General features: G+C 38.2%; 1 long non-coding RNA gene across 1 annotated transcript in view; it reads left to right on the top strand.

Moving 5' to 3' along the window:
• LOC108637494 overlaps positions 1-25,081 on the top strand; it is a 70,885-nt gene extending 45,804 nt beyond the window's left edge. Inside the window, exons 2-3 of the long non-coding RNA XR_001919100.1 lie at positions 11,966-12,040; positions 25,014-25,081. This is a non-coding gene — a long non-coding RNA (uncharacterized LOC108637494). The remainder of the gene's footprint in view (positions 1-11,965; positions 12,041-25,013) is intronic.

Below are 25,370 nucleotides of genomic sequence, written 5' to 3'. Positions count from 1 at the left end.
CAGTACACCCACCCACCCTTGCAGCTTTTTCTGGCAGCTGCATGGTGGACTTTTCTGGGAGAAAGAGGCAAAGAAACAGCATTGGTTCCAGTGCTTTGTACACAATGCATTATTACTACATCTTTCATTATGATGATAAAAATCAACATCTGTAGCTCGTGGAATGGCAAAGTTTCAACTTAGTACAACTAGCACTAAAAATTTGTAATTTTGATATTAAAAAACAAAACACTTTATAATACATTAGAAGCAAAAATGAAATAGATATAAATCTAATATGTACAAGATCTACATGAGAAAAGTTACAAAACTGATCAAAGAAATCAAGATCTAAATAAATAGAGATAAACTCCATGTGCATGAGTGAGAAGACTCAATATTATCAAGATGTCAGTTCTTTTCAAATTGATCTATAAATTCAATGTAATCAAACCAAAATCCCAGTTTGTCAATCCCAATATTGACAAACTGAGTCTTAAAACATTTATGTGAAAAGGCAAAAGAATGAAAGTAGGCAGTGTAATATTGAAATATCCAATGGAATATTGAAAGAGAAGAAGAAACTCAGGGTACTGACACTATCTGATTTCAAGACTGACTACAAACGGTAAAAGAAAAGACAAATAGAACAGTGGAATAGAATAGAGAGCTCAGAAATAGACACTAATATAGTTATCTTTGACAAAGAAGCAAAAGCAATTCCATGGAAAGGAAACATAGTATTTTAAATAAACAATTCTGGAATAATTGGACATGCACAGGCAAAGACATATGTAGACACAGACACTACACCTTACACAAAAATTAGGTCAAAATGCACCTAGATGTAAAGTGAAAATCTATAAAACTTCTAGAAGATAAAATAGGTTAAAAATAGGTGACTTTCCTTTGGCAGTGACATTTTAAATTCAATAGCAAAAACATGATCCATAAAATAAACATTAAAAAGTGAACTTCATGAAAATTAAAAATGCCTGCTTTGCAAAAGATACGCTTAAGAGAATAAAAAGCCAAGTCGAAGACTGGGAGAAAATATTTGTGAAATGTGTACTTAGTAGAGGACTGTATCCAAAATATACAAAGAGCTCTTAAATCTAAACAATAAGAAAATAACCCAATTAAAATTGGAAAAAAAAAATGGTCTGAACAGACATCTCACCAGAGAAGATATAAAGATGGAAATTAAGCATGTGAACATGGATATTAGATTGATTATATTCTTTGCAGCCAAAGATGGAGAAGCTATATACAGTCAGCAAAAACAAGACCGGGAGCTGACTGTGCCTCAGGTCATGAACTCCTTATTGCCAAATTCAGACTTAAATTGAAGAAAGTGAAGACAACCATTAGACCATTCAGGTATGACCTAAATCAAATCCCTTGTGATTATATGGTGGAAGTGTGAAATAGATTTAAGGGACTAGATCTGATAGACAGAGTGCCTGATGAATTATGGATGGAGATTCATGACACTGTACAGGAGACAGGGATCAAGAACATCCCCAAGAAAAAGAAACGCAAAAAAGCAAAATGGCTGTGTGAGGACGCCTTACAAATAGCTGTGAAAAAAGAGAAGTAAAAAGCAAAGGAGAAAAGGAAAGCTATACCCATTTGAATGCAGAGTTCCAAAGAATAGCGAGGAGAGATAAGAAAGCCTTACTCAGAGATCGATGCAAAGAAATAGAGGAAAACAATAGAATGGAAAAGACTAGAGATCTCCTCAAGAAAATTAGGGATACCAAGGGAAAGTTTCATGCAAAGATGGACATAATAAAGGACAGAAATGATAGGGACCTAACAGAAGCAGAAGAGATTAAGAAGAGGTGGCAAGAATAAACTCTACAGGTGGCAAGAAGAACTCTACAAAAAAGATCTTCATGACCCAGATAATCACGATGTGTGATCACTCACCTAGAGCCAGGCATCCTGGAATGTGAAGTCAAGTGGGCCTTAGGAAACATCCCTAAAAACAAAGCTAGTGGAGGTGATGGAATTCCAGTTGAGCTATTTCAAATCCTGGAAGATAATTCTGTGAAAGTGCTGCACTCAATATGCTGGCAAATTTGGGAAACAGCAGTGGCCACAGGACTGGAAAAGGTCAGTTTTCATTCCAATCCCAAAGAAAGGCAATGCAAAAGAATGCTCAAACTACTGCACAATTGCACTCATCTCACATGTTAGAAAAGCAGTGCTCAAAATTCTCCAAGCCAGGCTTCAACAATACATAAACCATGAATTTCCAGGTGTTCAAATTGGTTTTAGAAAAGGCAGAGGAACCAGAGATGAAAATGCCAACATCCACTGGACCATCGAAAAAGCAAGAGAGTTCCAGAAAAGCATCTATTTCTGCTTTATTGACTATGCCAAAGCCTTTGACTGTGTGGATCACAAGAAACTGTGGAAAATCCTTCAAGAGATGGGAATACCAGACCACCTGACCTGCCTCTTGAAAAACCTGTATTCAGGTCATGCAGCAAGAGTTAAAACTGGATATGGAACAGCAGACTGGTTCCAAATAGGAAAAGTAGTACCTCAAGGCTATATATCGTCACCTTGCTTATTTAACTTATATGCTGAGTACATCTTGAGAAACGCTAGGCTGGAAGAAGCACAAGCTGGAATCAAGATTGCTGGGAGGAATATCAATAACCTCAGATATGCAGATGAGACCACCCTTATGGCAGAAAGTGAAGAAGAACTAAAGAGCCTTTTGATGAAAGTGAAAAAGAAGAGTGAAAATAGTTAGCTTAAAGTGTAACATTCAGAAAACTAAGATCATGGCATCCGCTCCTATCACTTCATGGCAGATAGATAGGGAAACCGTGGAAACAGTAGCTGACTTTATTTTTCTGGGCCTCAAAGTCACTGCAGATGGTGCTTACAGCCATGAAATTAAAAGACACTTACTCCTTGGAAGGAAAATTATGACCAACCTAGATAGCATATTCAAAAGCAGAGACATTCGTTTGACAACAAAGGTCTGTCTAGTCAAAGCTATGTTTTTTCCAGTAGTCATGTATGGATGTGAGAGTTGGACTGTGAAGAAGGCTGAGCACCAAAGAATTGATGCTTTTGAACTGTGGTGTTGGAGAAGACTCTTGAGAGTCCCTTGGACTGCAAGGAGATCCAACCAGTCCATCTTAAAGGAGATCAGTCCTGAGTATTCATTTGAAGGACTGATGTTGAGGGTGAAACTCCAACACTTTGGCCACCTGATGGAAAGAACCGCCTCATTTGAAAAGACCCTGATGCTGGGAAAGATTGAAGGCAGGAGGAGAAGGGGTTGACAGAGGGTGAGATAGTTGGATGGCATACCCGACTCAATGGACATGAGTTTGGGTAAACACTGGGAGTTGGTGATGGACAGGGAGGCCTGGTGTGCTGTGGTTCATGGGGTCTCAAAGAGTCATACATGACTGAGTGACTAAACTGAACTGAACTAAGCATGTGAAAAGATGCTCAACATCATATATCATTCAGTTCAGTTTAGTCACTCAGTGGTGCCCGACTCTTTGCAACCCCATGTTGCTAATTAAAACAATGAGATACACACATTTGTAAGAATGGACAAAATCTAAAACACTAACAGCATCAAACGCTGATGAGAATGTGGAGCAAAAAGAACTTTCATTCACTGCTGATTTGAATGCAAAATGGTAATACAACTTTGAAAAATAGTTTGATCACTTCTTACAAAACAAAATGTATACTCACCATATAATCCAGCAGTCTTATTTGTTATTTATCCAAAAAAATTTCAGCTTTCTGTCCATATAAAAACCTGCACATGGATATACATAACTTTATTCATTATTCCCAAAACATAGAAGAAACCAAATGTGTTTCAGCCAATGAGTGTATAAACAAACTTGGTACATCCAGATATTGGGATATTCTTTAACATTAAAAAGAAATAGGCTATCAAGCTATGAAAAGGTGTGAAACAATCTTATATGCATATTACTAAGTGAAAGAAGCCAATCTGAAAGGTCTATGCACTACGTAATTCTGACTATATGACATTCTGGAAATGGTAAAATTAGACAGTAAAGAGATCAGTGGTTGCCAGGGATTTGTGGTTAGGGGTGGGGAGGGTGGAAGGAGGAATGAATGGAACACAGGGCACTGAAACTACTCTACTTGATACTACAGTGGCTGACAAATGTTCTGATAACTTTGTCAAAACTTATGGAATATAAAATAAAAACTGTAATATAAACTATGAACTTTAGTTAATAATAACATATCGCTATTTTGGCTCATGAATGATAGCAAGCTTATCACACCAATGACAGATATTGATATGGAAAACTAGACGGTGGGAAGGGAGAGAACAGTTATATGGGAACTCTCTGTATTTAGTGCTCAATATTTCTGTAAATCTAACACTACTCAAAAACTGTCTATTACTTAAAAAAAAAAATCTACAGGCAAAAGCACAGTGACCAGGATAGCATGCTGGTCCCTTGAAATCTGTTTGCAGAGAAAGAAACCAGCTTTTCCCACAGTATTGACTAGTGCTCTTAAAAACAAACACCAATTTTAAATATAAAGCTATCATGCTTCAAGGAAAAGAGCTCATTAGTCATGTTCTCAAAATACACTTAACACTGAAGAGGAAACACTAATGAAATCAGCTAAAAAAAGGTATAATACTCAGGATAAATTAATTTCCAGGAAAAAAGATGAAAGGAAAGAACTTTAAATATGAAACGTTTACTTTTGCTTTGAGAAGAAAAAATTGCTAAAGCTGCAACAGTCCTTTTTTTAAAATACATTCTTTGAGCTTCAGTATTCATTTGATGGATATTTTTTAACTTTGCACAAACATTCATATAAAGCACATCAAATACATTCTTATGGATGGTCGGTTTAATGTGAGTGGAAAGTTTCCATCTTAAAACAATCTATTTCCTAGAAAATGGTTATGAAGACACCAAAGTTTCCTAAGGGAGGTATTACGCTGATTTACAAATACATATTACACTTCTTGGTAGAAAAATAATTCAAAAGATAAGTGAAAGGCAACACTGAAAAGATCATCCACCCAATAACTCAGTCAGGTCTCACTCCTTTCAGGATTATTGTGAAGTTTTTCCCAGAGTCAGCCACCTTGTTTTAGGAAACTTGAGAAGAATGTATTGAAAAGTTGGAAATGATGACAGCTCTTTGTGTCTCCATCTCCCTCTCTGTCTCTCCGTTTCTCTCTGACTCTCTATAGCACTATTTTACACTAGACAGAGACAGACAGAGACAGTGAGAGACAGATATGCAGAGAGAAACAAACAGGGAACAGAACAAACTGGGTGGATGGAGAAGACTCTTAATGGAGAGAGAATTAAAGGGAGAACAAGAAGCACTACTTCATTCTTGATAGGAACCACTGGCTACAATGAAAGCCGTCATTTCCTATGCCACACTAGATGCTGCTTCATTAAATTATCTGACGTTGGCCTGTATTTTGCATAAAATAGGCAATTTATGGCCTGAAAACAGAATACAGTCTTATGATATATACACAGATTCCCTCCCCTTGCACAATATTCATGAATATTCAATATTCATTCAAGGCCTTTTTTTCCTTCTTAGTGCAAGCATTAGCAATATTGGAGACACATATTGTATAATTAATGTTTTTATGCTCTGATTTTGAATTTTATTCTGTTAGAAAAATTGATTCATCTCTGTGGATATCACCAAATACTGGCTTCATTCTGAACATGTCATGGATTATAAAACAGCATTATGCTGTTCCTAATTTTTTATCTTGAGTTCAGTTCAGTCGGTCAGTTATGTCTGATTCTTTGCAACCCCATGAACTGCAGCACACCAGGCCTCCCCGTCCATCAACTCCCAGAGTTTACTCAAACTCATGTCCATTGAGTCAGTGATGCCATTCAATCATCTCATCCTCTGTCATTCCCTTCTCTTCCTGTCTTCAATCTTTCCCAGCATCAGGGTCTTTTCAAATGAGTCAGTTCTTTGCATCAGGTGGCCAAAGTACTGGAGTTTCAGCTTCAGCATCAGTCCTTCCAATGAATATTCAGGATTGATTTCCTTTAGGATGGACTGGTTGGAACTCCTTGCTGTCCAAGGGACTCTCGAGTTTTCTCCAACACCACAGTTCAAAAGCATCAATTCTTGGGGGCTCAGCTTTGTTTATAGTCCAACTCTCACATCTATACCTGACTAGGAAAAACCATAGCTTTGACTAAACTTTGTTGGTAAAGTAATGCCTCTGCTTTTGAATATGCTGTCTATGTTGGTCATAGCTTTTCTTCCAAGGAGCAAGCGTCTTTTAATTTCTAAAGTCACCACGTGCAGTGATTTTGGAGCCCCCAAAATACAGTCTCTCACTGCTTCTACTGTTTCCCCATCTATTTGCCATGAAGTGATGGGACCAGATGCCATGACCTTAGTTTTCTGAATGTTGAGCTTTAAGCCAACTTTTTCACTCTCCTCTTTCACTTTCATCAAGAGGCTCTTTAGTTCTTCTTCACTTTCTGCCATAAGGGTGGTGTCATCTGCATATCTGAGGCTATTGATATTTCTCCTGGCAGTCTGATTCCAGCTTGTGCTTCCTCCAGCCCAGCATTTCTCATGATGTATTCTGCATATAAGTTTAAGGTAAATATTTTATCTTATATCATGCAATGTATTTCACACTCAGGTAGCTCTCAGCTGATCCAAGAGTAATGATTTTGTAAAGCTCACTCAAATTCTCCAGTTCCTTATAGTGGGTGGGGTTGGTCCTGGTGCTGGCTCCCTCCTTCCCATGGGGATGGAGATGGAGAAAGAGGAGAAGTGCATAGCCGTGCAATCCAGTTAATGATGGTGGCACTGCACAACTTTCTACACCATTCTGTCCTATACTCTATCTATATCCATTTGTTTTCCTTCATTAATTGGTTGAGAGTTGAAAGGTAGGACCATATATTCTTCTTTTCTTTTCATCACTCTTCACTGTGCTCAGTGTCAGGTTGTTGAGTGTGCCTGCTCAGTCGTGTCAGACTCTTTAGGACCCTATGGACTGTAGCCCACCAGGCTCCTCTGTGGGAGCATGGGATTTTCTGGGCAAGAATACTGGAATGGGCTGCCATTTCCTCCTCCAGGGAATCTCCCCCACTCAAGGATTGAACCCACATCTCCTGCATCCCCTGCTTTACAGCAAATTCTTCAGCCTACCATTTTATAAATGCTGGCCAGTTAAACGGAGAAGGCAATGACAAGCCACACCAGTACTCTTGCCTGGAGAATCCCAGGGACGGGGGAGCCTGGTGGGCTGCCATCTATGGGGTCACACAGAGTCGGACACGATTGAAGCGACTTAGCAACAGCAGCAGCAGTTAAGTGGAGCCAAATTGGGGGGTGGGGAAGAACTACTTTCAATTTTAGAAAGGATATCAATTTAAAATTTGCATTTGAATGAACTTAGTGTATTTCACATTTCTCACTTCTTCTGCATTTGGCATATTTTAGGTAGAGAAAGCGTTGCTCACATACCAATTAAATAATTGTCTTAGTTGTTAGATGCTTCTAGGAAGAAGATGTATAATTGGCTTTTCACCATATTAGGAAAACTCTCACAGAAACTATTTTTATTAATCCAAAGGACAACAATGAGTTATTTCAAAGACTATTCAAACAGCTCTTTCCAGGATGGTGGGGTCCCGACTTCCAGAGCCCTAAGGTTGACTTCCTGGAACCCCAGCAGCCTTACCTTTGGCTCGTAAAGGCTGCCTGACTAGACCAGGGTCTGTCGGGATTTCCCAAGGCACCTGCATCCATAACTGCAGCAGAACCCCCAGTCCTTGTTGCTCCACACTGGTGGACTTTGCCTATCCAGGAGCTACCTCACCAGCCAGTGAGCTTCTTGGTAACCAGTGCAGGGAATGTTACTGCCTGGAGGGGATCCATGAGAGGAGGACACAGGTGTGGCTGTTCAGGGGAGCTTGAGGCCAGAAGAGAAGGTGAAAAGGAAGGGCAGCAGTTCCTGATAGACACTCCGCTCCCCGTCTTTTCAGGTACCTGATATTTCCATTGTGGTTTATGTGCCCTTTTAGACATGTCCATACTAGCTTAATATTCTTTGGAAGGACTGATGCTGAAGCTGAAGCTCCAATACTTTGGTCACCTGAGGTGAAGAACTGACTCATTGGAAAAGACCAATGCTGGGGATGATGGAGGGCAAGAAGAGAAGAGGATGACAGAGGATGAGATGGTCGGATGGCATCACTGACTCAATGGACATGGGTTTGAGCAAACTCAGGAAGATAGTGAAGGACAGGGAAGCCTGGCATGCTGCAGTCCATGGGGTCTCAAAAAGTTGGACATGACTGAGCGACTGAACAGCAATACTAGCTGTCTGGTGACTGCTCTAAAATTGCATGCACTTTGTGGAATTTACGGTTTCATCTTTGTTTCAAATACTTAATAAAAAAATTTCAAATGACTGAAACTGTATTCATAGGTTCATAGGAAGTATAATTACATTTATCAGTTTTGTATTAAAGGAAAGCATATTAAATTTCTTAACTATGTAACTATAGTAAAGTTTTAGATTTGTAAAGATGAATTAGAATTTTTATCACCTATTTATGAAAACAATGTTTGGTGCTGATGGTGACTATCACCATTTAAGCTATCATTATTAAATGTTTATCAGATGCTGTTGTTTGTACATGAAAGTTCAAGTTTCTATAAAAATTTATGAATAATATTCCTTTCTTCTATGATATTACTTATCTCACAATTATAATGCATAAAGAACATGTAAGAAATGTTTACCATGTATCATGCTTCTCCATGTCCCTCCACCGTTTCATACAAATGTTACTGTTTTTATCTGTACCGGTTAGCAGCACCAGGAAAAAAGGTTGGAATACATTTCTTTAAAAGCTCAGCGTATAATCATTCTAAAGTGAACCAGACATCTTGAGCTATAAATAGTCACTTTCAAAGGCAGCTATTGAACTTTACCTTGGCTGAGATAATGGCCTAGACAGACATCCCATAACTATATTCTCAGCAAGAATGAATCTTGTCTCTTTTCTTCTGTGTACTTCATAGCTTAGTGTAGTGGGGACTCTGAACTTCCAAAGCCTCTTTTTCTATCCTGCATTTTATTCTATTTTGATGATCTAAAAACTTGATATTATATTTCTACCATATATTGGTATTTCTTCAATAAACAAAATAATAGCAAAGCAAATATAGCTTATAAACTTTCTTTTCTAAATTGCTGCTTGATAGAACAATGGATTAGAAATTGAGGCACTAACTTGCATGTACAAAAACATGACTCCATTTAAACCTCCAGGGCCAAATTTAACTTAGGGGCAGTCATCACTTCACTAAGGATAGAAACCTTGGACTTAATAATTTGACGAGTCTTATTCACTTTTGATTCAAGTGTGATCAATTGAGGATTTAAATTTAAGCCATTCAAGATTACCCCCACTCTATTACCCATTCTGTTGTTCCTCTCTTCCAGGTAGTCAAAGAGTATGGACCTTAAATCTGTATGCTCTAGTCTGAAGTTGCGGCTAGTTCTTCCCATCTTAAATGTTGTACGTTGGCCACCACTGGCCTCTTGCTTACCTGAACTAGACTTTGAGCCTCATGCTCCAATATCTGCTGCTGGTGATCATGAAAGCTGCCATGGCCTGTGTGACAAGTCACCAATATCTGGTTCTCCTTGACATCTCAGTTTCTCCAGGATCACATTTCCTCACTGCTAAAGAAGCATGGACTGAAAACCTAATAGTGTGGATGGGTAGGAGGGAGGCTCAAGAGGGAGGGTGGTGGCTCAAGTATATATGTATATGTATATATATATATATATATATATATATATACACACATACTTATGACTGATTCACGTTGTTGTACAGCAGAAGCCAACAAATATTGTAAAGCAATTATATTCCAATTAAAAATTAAAAATAATAATAATAATAAATTAAAAGCTAATGCAGTTAAGCTTTAGACCTGTATTAGGTTACTGATGCGCAACAAATAACCTCAACTAAGAGGCCTAAAGGGCTTCCCAAGTGGTTCAGTGGTAAAGAACTCACCTGCCAATGCAGGAGATGTGGGTTTGATCCCTGGGTTGGGAAGATCCCCTGGAGAAGATGTATAATAAACAGTCAGCTTGGAATGAAATTATTCTGAACTATCAATGATCTAAAATGATCTCCAGCAGCATATTGGGCATCTACTGACCTGAGGAGTTCATCTTTCAGTGTCCTATCTTTTTGCCTTTTCATACTGTTCATGGGGTTCTCAAGGCAAGAATACTGAAGTGGTTTGCCATTCCCTTCTCCAGTGAACCACATTCTGTCGGACCTCTCCCCCATGACCCGTCCATCTTGGGTGGCCCCACACTGCATGGCTTAGTTTCACTGAGTTAGACAAGGCTGTGGTCCATGTGACAGATTGGCTAGTTGTCTGTGATTGTGATTTCCATCTGTCTGCCCTCTGATGCCCTCTCTCAGCGCCTATCGTCTTACTTGGGCTCCTCTTACCTTAGATATGGGATATCTCTTCATGGCTGCTCCAGCAAAGCACAGCCACTGCTCCTTACCTTGGATAAGGGGTAGCTCCTCTTGGCCGCCACCCCTGACCTTGGACGTGGGGTAACTCATCTGGAGCTCCTGTGCTGTTGCAGCCACTGCTTCCAAGCCAGGCTTAAGCAATACATGAACCGTGAACTTCCAGATGTTCAAGCTGGTTTTAGAAAAGGCAGAGGAACCAGAGACCAAATTGCCTACATCCACTGGATCATCGAAACAGCAAGAGAATTCCAGAAAAACACCTATTTCTACTTTATTGACTATGCCAAAGCCTTTGACAGTGTGGATCACAGTAAACTGTGGAAAATTCTTAAAGAGATGGGAATACCAGATCACCTGACCTGCCTCTTGGGAAACCTGTATGCAGGTCAGGAAGCAACAGTTAGAGCTGGACATGGAACAAAAGACTGGTTCCAAATAGAAAAAAGACTACGTCAAGGCTGTATATTGTCACCCTTCTTATTTAACTTATATGCAGAGTACATCATGAGAAATGCTGGGCTGGAGGAAACACAAGCTGGAATCAAAATTGCTGGGAGAAATATCAATAACCTCAGATATGCTGATGACACTAGCCTTATGGCAGAAAGTGAAGAAGAACTAAAGAGCCTCTTGATGAAAGTAAAAGAGAAGAGTGAAAAAGTTGGCTTAAAGCTCAACATTCAGAAAATGAAGATCATGGCATCTGGTTCCATCACTTCATGGCAGATGGAGGGGAAACAGTGGCTGATTTTATTTTGGGGGGCTCCAAAATCACGGCAGATGGTGTCTACAGCCATGAAATTAAAAGACGCTTACTCCTTTGAAGGAAAGTCATGATCAACCTCGATAGCATATTAAGAAACAGAAACATTACTTTGTTAACAAAGGTCCATCTAGTCAAGGCTATGGTTTTTCCAGTAGCCATGTATGAATGTGAGAGTTGGACTATGAAGAAAGCAAAACGCCAAAGAATTGATGCTTTTGAACTGTGGTGTTGGAGAAGACTCTTGAGAGTCCCTTGGACTGCAAGGAGATCCAACCAGTCCATCCTAAAGGAGATCAGTCCTGGGTGTTCATTGGACTGATGTTGAAGCTGAAACTCCAATAACTTGGCCACCTGATGCGAAGAGCTCACTCATTTGAGACAACCCTGATGCTGGGAAAGATGGAGGGCTGGAGGAGAAGAAGACAATATAGGATGAGCTGGTTGGATGGCATCACCAACTCGATGGACCCGGGTTTGGATAGATTCGGCAGTTGGTGATGGACAGGAGGCCTGGTGTGCTGCGATTCATGGGGTCACAAATAGTTGAACACGACTGAGTGACTGAACTGAACTGATCACTAATGATAACAAATTTCAGTTAGTCACCTGAGAAGACTAAATTATGTTTCTATTTTCTCTACAGAACATATAAAGCTGTTATCAAATAAACATGTGTAGCCAAAAATGAAAGGGGGAAAGCATTACAGAGGTGTAGAAGGTAAGTCATCAGTTAAGATACTTTGTATGCTTTCTGTTTTAAAGCTTCTGGTCCTATGGAACTGGAATCTGTCTGCTCCTTCTTGCCATGATAGATGATCTACTTTCAAATATTCTGTTTTTTCTCTCTTTGGTCATATTCATCAAGTTTCTTTTCCTTCTACACCAAATTCAGACAAATAAAAGGAAAATGATGTGTGTCCCTTCTGGGTGGGAACATTTAATAGCTGGCCTTTGTTCACCCATGTTCCCTGACCTTGACTCAGAAATTATAAATGCATATGTTGAAAAGGAGTCATTATACCTTGTAGGCAACATCCCTCTAGTTCCCTGAGTAACTACAATGAACAGACTCCCTACTCCCATCACCTTTTCAAACTGTAATGAATTAATCCTTACTGTTTTAAGCTGCGGAGTGTTTGCGGTTGTTTGTTATTCAGCATAATCTAGCTAGATCTAACTGAAATAGCCTTGATTATAAGGTTCACTCAACAGGCTCTTTGAGTTTTCTGGCTCATGATCTTGGCCATATTGGTATCCTTTTCAGTGGACAAAGAGACAATTTTAGATGCTTTTTTTTGCTAATCTGGGTTTAATAGGATACTGTGAAGCTGCTCTGTGGCAGACTTTGATAATCTATCACTCAAGCACATGTTAAATGAGAAGCTTCTATAACAACCTTTTGTTCTGGCTTGATTACTCTTTCGGAAACAACATCTAAGTATCTGCATTTCTCGGTTTCATTTTTCACCTAGTTTCTTTGGCTTTGGCCATCCTCTGGTACTTGCAAGCATTTAAAGTATAATTATATGTTCTGTGATTTTTCTTGTACCTTGTAGTTATCCCAACGCTGTGAAAACTCATCTGATAGTGTTACTTATGTCCTTTATTACTCTGCAATTTATATTACAAATCTGATGCTCTAACTTTATATTGACTAACTATTGCCAATATGATATTACAGAACAATCAAGCACAAAGCATCAGCAACACAAAACAATTTTATTATTATTATTATTTTTATGGGTCTATTATGGGTTCTGGCAGTCAGGGCTTGGCTTAGCTAATTTTATTTTTCCAGATTTGGCTCAGCTCAGTTTGACTGGGTTTATTCATGCATGCCTGATCAAGCTTTTGGGCTGGCAACAGGCTACCTATCTATGATGACTTACCCTCCTCTACACAAGCTCTCTTAGAGGCTAACCTGGCTTGTGCAAGAAGCAGGAGTCTGAGAAAGAGAAGTGGTCATGGCCTCTTGAGGCAAAGTCTCAGAATTCACAATACCCACTTTTATTGCCTTCTCTTGGCCTAAGCATGTCTCAAGGCCTGCCTCTTGTGGGAAAACCTGCAAAGTCTCAGTGCAAAGAGCACGTATATATGGAAGAATGAAAATTGGAGCCATTTTAAAATTAATCCAACAACAAAATTCTCTAGGCTCCAATCTTTGGCACACAGAAACTATTTTTCTGATTTTTTCCCCTTTTTTCTCTTCCTTAGCAAAGCCTGGATCTTGAAAATGAAAACTTTGCTTTATTGTTACTACCATTGGTTTTTAAAAATGCATTCAGAATGTTAATCCATTGCTATTTTTCTGAGGGTTCATTTGCTCTGCTCTGAGGTTAGTCTTGGGTTTCCCTGGTGGCTCAGACTGCAAAGAATCTGCCTACAAGATTCCCAGATTTGATCCCTGGGTTGGGAATATCCCCTGGAGAATGGAATGGCAACCCTCTCCAGTATTGTTGTCTGGAGAATCCCATGGAGAGAGCAGCCTGGCGGGCTATAGTCCATGGGATCACAAAGTCAGACGCAACTGAGAGACTAACACTTTCAAGATAAATATCTTGGTCGATCCCAACATAGAAGAATAAGCAGCACATTTACATACTTGGCTCTCATTTTTTATATTATTATAAACTTTTTATCCTTGTGATTGAAAATTCACATGTATTCTTCATTTATATTGGTAGAAAGCCTTTACTAAGCACAATTAGGCCTTGAAAAGAAAGCATAAGCAGAATGAAGAAAAGGAATAGAATTGCTGACTTTTGCTACAGGCAGTCTTATTTTCTATAAGATTTTATCTGTATCCACGCAAACAAAAAGGCAAAAGTTTTTAATAAAATGAATTCTTGTAATCAGATACCATTGTTGTCACTAGGTTATCCACAGTAATCTTTGAAGTCTCCTTATCCCAAGATGCTTCATCATAATGTATATTAAAGTAGCAACAAATATTAATTTTTTGAAGTTATCTGCATAGTTTACGTTATACTGTATAGCTTAATTGGGGCTTCCCAGGTGGTGCTAGTGGTAAACAATCTGCCTGCTAATGCTAATGCAGGAGATGTAAGAGACACAGTTTCAGTTCCTGGGTCTGTAAGATCCCCTGGAGAAGGAAATGGCAATCCACTCCGGTATTCTTGCCTGGAGAATTCCATGGAGAGAGGAGCCTGGTGTGCTACAGTCTATAGGGTCGCAAAGAGTTGGACACAACTGTAGTGACTTAGCACGCGTGTAGCTTAATGGCTTCCCTGGTGGCTCACCAGTAGAGAATATGCCTGCCAATGCAGGAGATGCAGGGTTGATTCCTGAGTCAGGAAGATCCCCTGGAGAAGAAAACGGTAACCCACTCCAGTGTTCTTGCCTGGGAAATCCCAACAGAAGCCTGTGTCCAGAAGCCTGCAGTGGGCTATGGTCCATGTCATTGCAAAAAAGTGACTTGACTTAGCAATTAAACAACAACAACAGTAACAGCTTAACAGAGAGTAAAATAATTTTTATTAACCAGATGGTGAAACTCTGAAACTAAATAAAGTTCAGAGCACTGTGAATTCAATTAAGACTACCATGCCTGGTTATCTGATCAAGATAACAAACATTCTGATTTATAACATTTCCCCCCCTACTAAGCAATTTCTGTGATCACTTGTGCTCCAGGGCAAAGACCAATCTCTCTGAAGGTGGACTTTAATTTGGGAGCAAGAAGCTCTACTTAGAAATTAAAATGAAAATATCTATCTTCTGGAAAGTGACATGACTGAGCATTAGAAAATTCTGTTTCACCTTCTAAATACTTTAAGCAATGATTTATAGTTGATCCTGGGAATTAATGTAATATCTTTTCTTTATCTTATTGAATAATTATAGCAACTAGCTTTTTCTGCTTTAGAAGGATGAGTAATTTTATTTTACAGTCCAATAGCAGACCCTCAAAACTATATCTTATCTTAGAAACTATACCAAAAAGATCTGTAATGTGAGACAATTGGCCCACAAATGGAGGAAAAATAATATGCAGGAAACTATAACGTACCTAACTGAAATGAAAATTAAATGCTTTTTAAAAACTAATTCAGTAAAAAATTATTACTCTAAAAATGGCACTACCATGTTGAAAGACAGATGATTTAACTCTACATATAAGTGGTTTCAGAATGAATGTTCCAGCAGTGAAGAAATGAAAAACTGTAATTTAATTTAATCTAATCTTAATGTAGGGAGAAACTTTGGGTACAGGAAATGGAAAAAAAAAGATGACATTGTAGATTAAATCATTATATAGTTAGGGAGATTATTTATGCAAGGACAAGAGACAGAGAAAAAATATTCCCTTTCAGGTAGGCTATTTTTCCTCAGAAAAGATCTTATGAGCACCCATTCCAAAATTACAGTAAGGTCCTTATTTACTTGGTCAAATACACTGACAATTATTAGACAGAATAATTGTCAGTATATTTAAAAATTGTCAGGGAGCCATTTTGGCTTTACTTTTGTTAAAAGCCATGACCAAGACTCCCTGCAGGCCACTTGAGGCCTCACTGACCCTTGAGGCTGGTCCTACAAACAGGCATCATATGTTACGCTCAGCTATCTTTTTAATATTCTGATAAACAATTGGCTCTTGTTAGTAGGTATGACTTTTCTCTCACACATTTTATATAATTGGTCCCTCTCAGCCATCATTAAATATTTATAGCCTTTTATAGATCAAGCTTGTTTCACTTGATTGTGACCTCATCTGCGACTGTTCAAAATGTACACAATTCAGCTCGCAGAATTGGCTCTTTTATCAACCTAGTCAGAAAGCTTTACTGTCTTCTAAGACAATATTCCAGGCCCACTTTATTTTTTATTTCACAAACTCAAAATGAATTATCTTCCAGAAAACAGATTTAGATACCAAACTATGGATGCCTGAAATGAACACTCTATTATTTCCCATAATCACTGGGGAAAATCAGGTGATATGGAAGATTCTAGTAACTTTAGTGAAAAAGCAGAAAAAAATTTTTTTAATAGGCCATTAGTTCATGTTGAGGTTTTCAAGTTACCTTTGTTTTAAATAGGATTTTAAACATGATTTTAATATGAACATATGTAAATACATTTCTCCATTTCTGACTAATCTGAGGGAGAACATACTTATATATTATGTCAACTCTGTTATATATTCTCATCAAACATATGTTTCCCTTTTCTTTTTCTCTTGAAACTTTTGGATCAAGACTGAGGCACAAAGTATTCATACATTTTGCTGTTCAAAATGAGACTAAAAGTGAAATAGGGCTCTGTTAATAATTCTCGGATGCAGACATAAACTAAGACTATTCCAGGCAAACATGGTCATCCTTCTTAAACATCAGCTATATATAGAGGAAAGTAAATTCTCTTCATGTGAAACCGAAGTGTGGTATATTCAAGAATAGACTTCCTTATATCTCAAGTACAATTTGAGACAAAGAAACAGTCTCAGGACTGTCAAAATTCTCTATTTTCATGGACACTAGAATCATGATTAACTTTTAACTTAAGAATCTTTACTATCAAACTCTAATTTCTTCAAGGTTTTAGGTAGGTATTAGATAAATATTTATCATCTCAATATTTTTCATTCAAATTTCCAAAGAACAATTCTAAATGTTAAAATTTATAACTAAATTAATATCAAGAATTATTTTTAAAGTATGCCTAATATTACTATTTTGAAAGCCAAACACTGGCAATTTACATAAAATATTTTCTATATGTTTGCATAATGCTCAAAATGTTGACTCATAAGAAAACTCAGAAATGACAACCAGACAATTAGATTATGATATCACTGAACTGCAATACCATTTCCATATTACTTTCACTTATCTCCCAATATCAACCAGTTAATAGCATACTTTAGAGATTTTCTTATAAAGACAAGTACAGGAATTTTGTACTACTTACAGCCATATAAAACTTTAGTTAAAAAGTTCAAATCTTTATGTGAGTTATCATATACTATAATCTGAACTTTTGAATTCAGCAAAACCACCATAATCACCAAAGATATGTTAGTCTATCCTTCTCTGAGTAACTTGGTGGCTAAGCCTTAAAGATCTTCATGACCCAGATAAACACAATGGTGTGATCAGTCATCCAGAATCAGACACCCTGGAATGCAAAATCAAGTAGGCTTTAGGAAATATCACTGCGAACAAGCTAGTGGAGGTGATGGAATTCCAGTTGAGCTATTTCAAATCCTACAAGATGATGCTGTGCAAATGCTGCACGCAATATGCCAGCAAATTTGGAAAACTCAGCAGTGGCCACAGAACAGGAAAAAGTCAGTTTTCATTCTAATCCCAAGAAAAGTGAAAGTGAAAGTCATTCAGTCATGTCTGACTCTTTGTGACCTCATGGTCTATATAGTCCATGCAATTTTCCAGGCCAAATTCTGGAGTGGGTAGCCTTTCCCTTCTCCAGGGGATCTTTCAAACCCAGGGATCAAACCCAGGTTACCCAGTCCCAAAAAAAGGCAATGCCAGAGAATGCTCAAACTACTGCACAATTATACTTATATCACACACTAGCAAACTAATGCTCAAAATTCTCCAAGCCAGGCTTCAACTATATGTGAGCTGTGAACTTCCAGATATTCAAGCTGGATTTAGAAAAGGGAGAGGAACCAAAGATCAAATTACCAACATCCGCTGGATAATCGAAAAAGCAGGAGTTCAAAAAAATTCTACTTCTGCTTTATTGACTATGCCAAAGCCTTTGACTGTGTGGATCACAACAAACTGTGGAAAATTCTTAAAGAGATGGGAATACCAGACCACCTGATCTGCCTCCTGAGAAATCTGTATGCAGGTCGAGAAGCAACAGTTAGAACTGGACATGGAGCAACAGATTGGCTCCAAATCGGGAAAGGGGTATGTCAAGGCTGTATATTATCACCCTGCTTATTTAACTTTTATCCAGAGTACATCATGAAAAATGCTGGGCTGGATGAAGTGCAAGTTGGAATCAAGATTTCCGGGAGAAATATCAACAACGTCAGATAACTAGATGATACCACTCTTATGGCAGAAAGTGAAGAAGAACTGAAGAGCCTCTTGATGAAAGTGAAAGAGGAGAGTGAAAAAGTTGGCTTAAAACTCAACATTCAGAAAACGAAGATCATGGCATCTGGTCCCATCACTTCATGGCGAATAGGTGGGGAAACAGTAGAAACAGTCACAGACTTTATTTTGGGGGGCTCCTAAATCACTGCAGATGGTGACTGCAGCCATGGAATTAAAAGATGCTTACTCCTTGGAAGAAAAGTTATGACCAACCTAGACAGTATATTAAAAAACAGACACATCACTTTGCCAACAAAGCTCCATCTAGTCAAAGCTATCTTTTTTCCAGTAGTCATGTATGGATGTGACAGTTGGGCTATAAAGAAAGCTGAATGCCAAAGAATTGATGCTTGTGAACTGTGGTGTTGGAGAAGACTCTTGAGAGTCCCCCGGACTACAAGGATATCCAACCAGTCCATCTTAAATAAAATCAGTCCTGAATAGTTATTGGAAGGTCTGATGCTGAAGCTCCAGTACTTTGGCTATCTGATGCAAAGAACTGACTCATCTGAAAAGACCCGGATGCTGGGCAAGATTGAAGGCAGGAGAAGGGGACAACAGAGGATGGGATGGTTGGATGGCATTACCGACTCAATGGACACGAGTTTGAGTAAGCTCTGGGAATTGGTGATAGACAGGGAAGCCTGGCATGCTGCAATCCATGCGGTTGCAAAAAGTCAGATATGACTGAGTGACTGAAGTGAGCTGAAGCTTTAATCAACGGTGTGGGATACAGTTTCACTGAAATCCATCTTGCTTTATGTTTCTGACATGGATAGTGTCCTTGAGCCATCTAGTATACTCTAAATAACCATCCCAGGCATTGAGGTAAAGTTACCCATTTTAAACACTTGGACTGCATTAGACCATTCCTTGCTTTGATTTTCAACGGCCTTGACTTATGTGGTTGAGAGTAAAAGGCCCACACTTTGGTCTATCTTGCTTTTAATGCAGTGCTTCACTTGTTGAGCAGGACTGGTTAGTGATAAGGAGCAGTGGATACATTCTGCAGATTTAACTTCACGAGAAAAACTTCCTTCAACAACTTAGTGATTTCATCGCATAGACTGTCTGCTCTCCCCTATAGCATCCTAAAATCACTATTTCTTCCTTCAGCTTCCTAAATATCTTTCAGTAGTAAATCATGATGATGGAGGAAGAGGATTTTCTTGCCAGTTTCACTTCTGTTACCAACTGCATCCATTTTCGGTGAGTTGCTTATTACAGAAGACTCACATGTCCATGCATATGTGTGTGTGTGTTCATGCACACATGCACGCACACACAGCAGGAGAGGAAGAGAGTTTCTATTTTATTCAGTCAGAATAATTTCCAATATATCTTACCAGTGAAGGATGCCCATACCACAGAAGCAGATACTGTATATATCAGCTTCTCTACATCTGTCATTTAGAATTCCTAATGTCAAGATGCTACTGATTTGTTAAATAGACACAAATTGTTTAACAAATCTATTCAGACAGAAAGTAGACTGGTGATTACTAACCTGGAGGAAGTAGGGAGGTATGAAGAGTGACTGTTAATGGGTCTGAGGGTTTTTTACGGGGGACAAAATTTCCTAAAATTAGATTGAGGTGATGGTTGCTCAACTCCGTGAATATACTAAAGATCATTGAATCGTATACTTTAAATGGGCAGACTATTTGCTATATGAATTATATCTCAATCAAGCTGTTTTTAATAAAAGTCTAAATGCTAATAAACTGAACTGTAGAATCAAGGAAAACATTGTATCTGTTTAAAAGACAGAAATTTAAAAATCACATCAAAAAGAAAAGATTCTACTGAGATACTGGTATCTACACAGGAAAAAGACCTACTAGATCTGAGATGATTTAGTTTCATTGTGCCTCAGCCCTTTTACATTCAAAGCTTTTATGTCTATTCAGGAAGAATTTAAACAAAGAGTTTATGCCTTTAGAAGAAAGTATTCACCCTGTTTTGGAGCCAAATTCATAGCAAAATCATATCCTCTTGCAGGAGAGAAAGTGGAATTCCTCACTGCCCAGTTGCCTCTGAATAAATCTCTGCCTCCAGCCTTTCAGTGCCCTAGAAAGTCCATTTCCCAATAGAATTAATTTGGTTAAGGGCCTGTCAGATGAAAGATTCATACGAGCCTTCCCAGAAGCTATTTTTAAAAATATTTCAGGGGCAAGACCCAGTAGTATTGTTGGACTTTAACCATGTGAACATCTCTTAGAAATCTAGATTTGGTTAAAAGTGCCCAATAAAAGTATTATTCTTTCCTACTGATAGGGTTTTACTCACCTAAAGGCAGAAGAAACAAAAAGTGAGGGCTCATTTCTTTGAATTTAATTTTAAATGATAAGAAATTAAGGATTAGGTGGATGTGACAAAGACCTGGGTGACAAATAGCAGGTTATATTAGTTTCTAAATAGTTAGCAATAAAGATAATCACATTCCGACGTGTCTTATACTTTAGTTTTGGGCATCTAATCTAAAAGTTAAGAGGAATGAGACCTATAAACTATGGCAGGCAAGTCAAAAAAAGCACCAAAAGAACTACTCCAAAAGAATAGTAAACCGTAAAGTGAAATTACAAAGGAAATGTGAAAGGGATAGATAAATACACCAACACACCTACCCAGAGAGTTGTTTTATGATCTTTTATTTTAAGACTGTATAGAATGGGTCATATAAACAAGTATACAAGCAACATAAAAGTATATTACAAACCCTAAAGAATAGATCAAGAAGGCCAAAACTCAGGTTTAAGAAAAACTATAAAGAAAAAATGTATTTTAGCTGTGTGGCCACAAGAAAACGTACAAGTAAGTGATAAAACACTGGACAGTTGCAAATGGAAGAGGAAAGAGATATTGGAGGTATATCTCTTACTCAAACAATACTCAGCTAAAACCTCATGTGTAATCATGACAGTAAAAAAAAGAAAAAAAAACCTGCAAGATCATTATTATCAGTCCCATTTTTCACAGAGAAAACTGAAGATTACAGAAGTTAGGCAATTTGCAGAGGTTTTATGACCAGTAAAGGAGTTATTGGCATCAGATTTTCCTGACTCCAAAAATAACAAGAAAAAGTAAATTATTGACACCTCTATTATGTTCAGTTTTCACTACCCAGGAAAATGGTCTTCAAACTTAAATGAAAAATTAAAGCTAAAATGAAATTAAAATTTTAAATATACAAGTTAATGAAAGACTACTTTCTTTGGAACAACCAATTACTCAAATGGCATTACATCCTAGGCTATTAAAAGAATGTAGTGTTCTATAGATACATCTATTAGAAAACTTAAAAAATTTTATTCCATTTGGCAGGAGCAATTTGTCATTCACAGGGGATTGTAGGTTCATTGTACAGTCTGTAACAAAACCAGTGCTGTTATATCCATACGGTTCTCAATTAATATGTGTCTCATCATGGAACTATTGTTTTGAAATCAAGAACTCATGACAAATTTGAAGTTTTAAAACTATGAATGTGTACTAACATTTAAAACTAGGAGAGAAACTGGTGGTAACTACTACTCGAGCACTTACTGTATGTCAGAGTAGTGCTTGGCGCTTGACCCATATTGAGTCATTTAAGCCTTGCTTAATTGGTAGAAGATTTTATATACTAGGAAACCAAAGTTAAAAAGATCTAAAAATTGCCAGACTGTAAATAGCTGGGATCCACCAGATGGCCTGTATTTCAAACCCAAGGCTGTAGTTGAAAGTACATGCTGGAGCGTGTATTGGTCAAATGATGTTGGAACATGTTCCTTAATTGCCCTAAGCTTCACTTTCTCCTTTGCAAAATAGGGATAATGACAAAACTCAGAGAAATGTGACAATTATCTATATCAGGAATACCCAAATTTTATATATATTTTATATTATTATATATATATAGCTGTGTGTATACGTCAATCCCAGTCTCCCAATTTATCGCTCCCTCTCTTTCCCTTTCTCCCTGGTCCATTATTCTTGTCTGGGAAATCCCATGGACAGAGGAGCCTGGTGGGCTGCAGTCCCATGGGGTCACAAAAGAAACAGACATGACTTAACATTTAAACACCACCAACAACCATAGGTTTGTTTTCTACATCTGTAGTACTATTTCTGTTTGTAAATAAGCCCAGTCATATTTTCTAACAAAGACCTATTCTATAGTACATGGAAGTCTACTCAATACTCTGTAATGACCTACATGGCAAAAGAATCTAAAAGAGTGGTTATATGCATAACTAGTGCACTTTGCTGCACATCTGAAAGTTACACATGATAAATCAACTACACTATGATAAATTCTTTTTTTAAGTCAGAAGATGAATATTAAATAATTGGAATAATGATTTGGAAAGATATAAACAGGAAAAAATAAATTTAAATCATAACTAGTTAGTACTTATTAGGCAAAAAAAAAAAGAATACCCAAATTTTCATGACACTTAGTAAGTGCTCCATAATATAAATAATATCAACAATCTACAATAATGAAAACAATGGCATTGTTAGGTAGCGTGAAATCATGTACTGCCAAGCCATTAATATTAATAGTGGTGCTTTTCCATTTGACTATTTGTTTTTTCTGTATTCAGGAAACCCCAGAGACAAGGGGGCTTCTACATCCGTCAGCTTTCTAACCCTTCATCCTATAAGAGCCCAGGGAGGGTCAAATAAGTGTTAGAGTACCATGTGCCAAAGTTCTTCCTGTTTAGCAGATATGTTTGATTCTGATGGTGTTAGAAATTGTAGACCATTGCAGCTGAGTTTAGCAAGAAGTAATCTACATGGGGCATGGGGTCATGGCATACCCAAGCAGAACTTAAAACAGAAATTTGGTTTTAGGTGGGGCAAGAAGCTTTCTTTTACTCTGCAGAAATCTGTCAATCCACATGAACAACTTTCCACAGAAGACAAAGCATTGCCAAACCAGCTCCACTAAGTACAGGCTATCTCACAAGCACAACCACAGCCCAAGAAATAAAGTGTATTCTCACAGACCTCAAACAAGGGAGATCAATTCCTAAGTAGGAAAGCAATCTAATGAATTCATCCTCTTTTTTTTTTTTTTTTTTTTTTTTTAATAGTGGACTAAGGGACTTACAATCAGGGTAAGTCTTTCCAAAAAGAGAAAACATCTTTTTGTTACTCTTCAATTCAGTTCAGTCGCTCAGTCGTGTCGGACTCTTTGTGACCCCATGAATCGCAGCACGCCAGGCCTCCCTGTCCATCACCATCTCCCGGACTTCACTCAGACCCATGTCCATCGAGTCCATAATGCCATCCAGCCATCTCATCCTCGGTCGTCCCCTTCTCCTCCTGCCCCCAATCCCTCCCAGCATCACAGTGTTTTCCAATGAGTCAACTCTTCGCATGAGGTGGCCAAAGTACTGGAGTTTCAGCTTCAGCATCATTACTTCCCAAGAAATCCCAGGGCTGATCTCCTTCAGAATGGACTGGTTGGATCTCCTTGCAATCCAAGGGACTCTCAAGAGTCTTCTCCAACACCACAGTTCAAAAGCATCAATTCTTCGGCGCTCAGCTTTCTTCACTGTCCAACTCTCACATCCATACATGACCACAGGGAAAACCACAGCCTTGAATAGACAGACCTTAGTTGGCAAAGTAATGTCTCTGCTTTTGAATACACTATCTAGGTTGGTCATAACTTTCCATTCAAGGAGTAAGCGTCTTTTAATTTCATGGCTGTAGACACCTTCTGCAGTGATTTTGGAGCCCCCAAAAATAAAGTCTGACACTGTTTCCACTGTTTCTCCATCTATTTCCCATGAAGTGAGGGGACCAGATGCCATGATCTTCATTTTCTGAATGTTGAGCTTTAAGCCAACTTTTTCACTCTCCTCTTTCACTTTCATCAAGAGGCTTTTTAGTTCCTCTTCACTTTCTGCCATAAGGGTGGTGTCATCTGCATATCTGAGGTGATTGATATTTCTCCCAGCAATCTTGATTCCAGCTTGTGTTTCTTCCAGTCCAGACTTTCTCATGATGTACTCTGCATATAAGTTAAATAAGCAGGGTGACAATATACAGCCTTGACGTAGGGATCAGTGGAGAAATAACTCCAGAAAGAATGAAGGGATGGACCCAAAGCAAAAACAATAGCCAGTTGTGGATGTGACTGGTGATAGAAGCAAAATCCGATGCTGTAAAGAGCAATATTGCATAGGAACCTGGAATGTCAGGTCCATGAATCAAGGCAAATTGGAAGTGGTCAAACAAGAGATGGCAAGGGTGAATGTCAACATTCTAGGAATCAGCAAACTAAAACAGACTGGAATGGGTGAATTTAACTCAGATTGCTACTCTTGGACAGTGTAAAATAACCAAATACATCTGTAAAATGAAGTGCCCCTGGAGAATATGTCTCTGAGGGTCTTTGAGGGCACAGGCTTGGAGAATGTCAGCACCGCATTTATCAAAAAGAGTCTTAGGGTGTGTAAGGTTCTTAGAGTCACTTGGTAGCAAAATTAAATTCATTTAAAAATGAAATACAGATCTGAGTCAGAAATAGAAATTTGTAACTGTTGGTAAAAAAAAATTTTAAATAAAGTCAAAAGGGTTAATGAAATCTCTCTCATTCAGGGGAATGAACATCGGCAGAGAATGGACCATAACCAGGGATTGATCATTGGACACTCAAAACCAAGAGGCTGAACAGAAAAGGAGGAAGTTGTGAAGGTAATTGTGAAGGAGTGACCAATGAGGTAGCAGGAAAACCAGGGCCAGTGAAAGTGTTTAAGGAAAAAATGATGAAGTATGGCAAGTGTTCCTGATAACTAAATTAAGGAGAACACTGGGGGTCGGCCACTGGGTTGTCACACTGGCAGGTCATTCATGACTTTCATTAAAATAATAGGAAGGTAGGAACACTGATTCTCTTTAGGAAAAGCCACTGCTGTAGAGATGCTTAAGAAGGTTTGTAATATTTTGAACTTTGAC

This window comes from Capra hircus, chromosome 14, assembly GCF_001704415.2.
Source record: "Capra hircus breed San Clemente chromosome 14, ASM170441v1, whole genome shotgun sequence".
Taxonomy (NCBI): domain Eukaryota; kingdom Metazoa; phylum Chordata; class Mammalia; order Artiodactyla; family Bovidae; genus Capra; species Capra hircus.
Note: the sequence above shows the minus strand (reverse complement) of the source record. Positions and strands in the feature narration are given on the sequence as shown.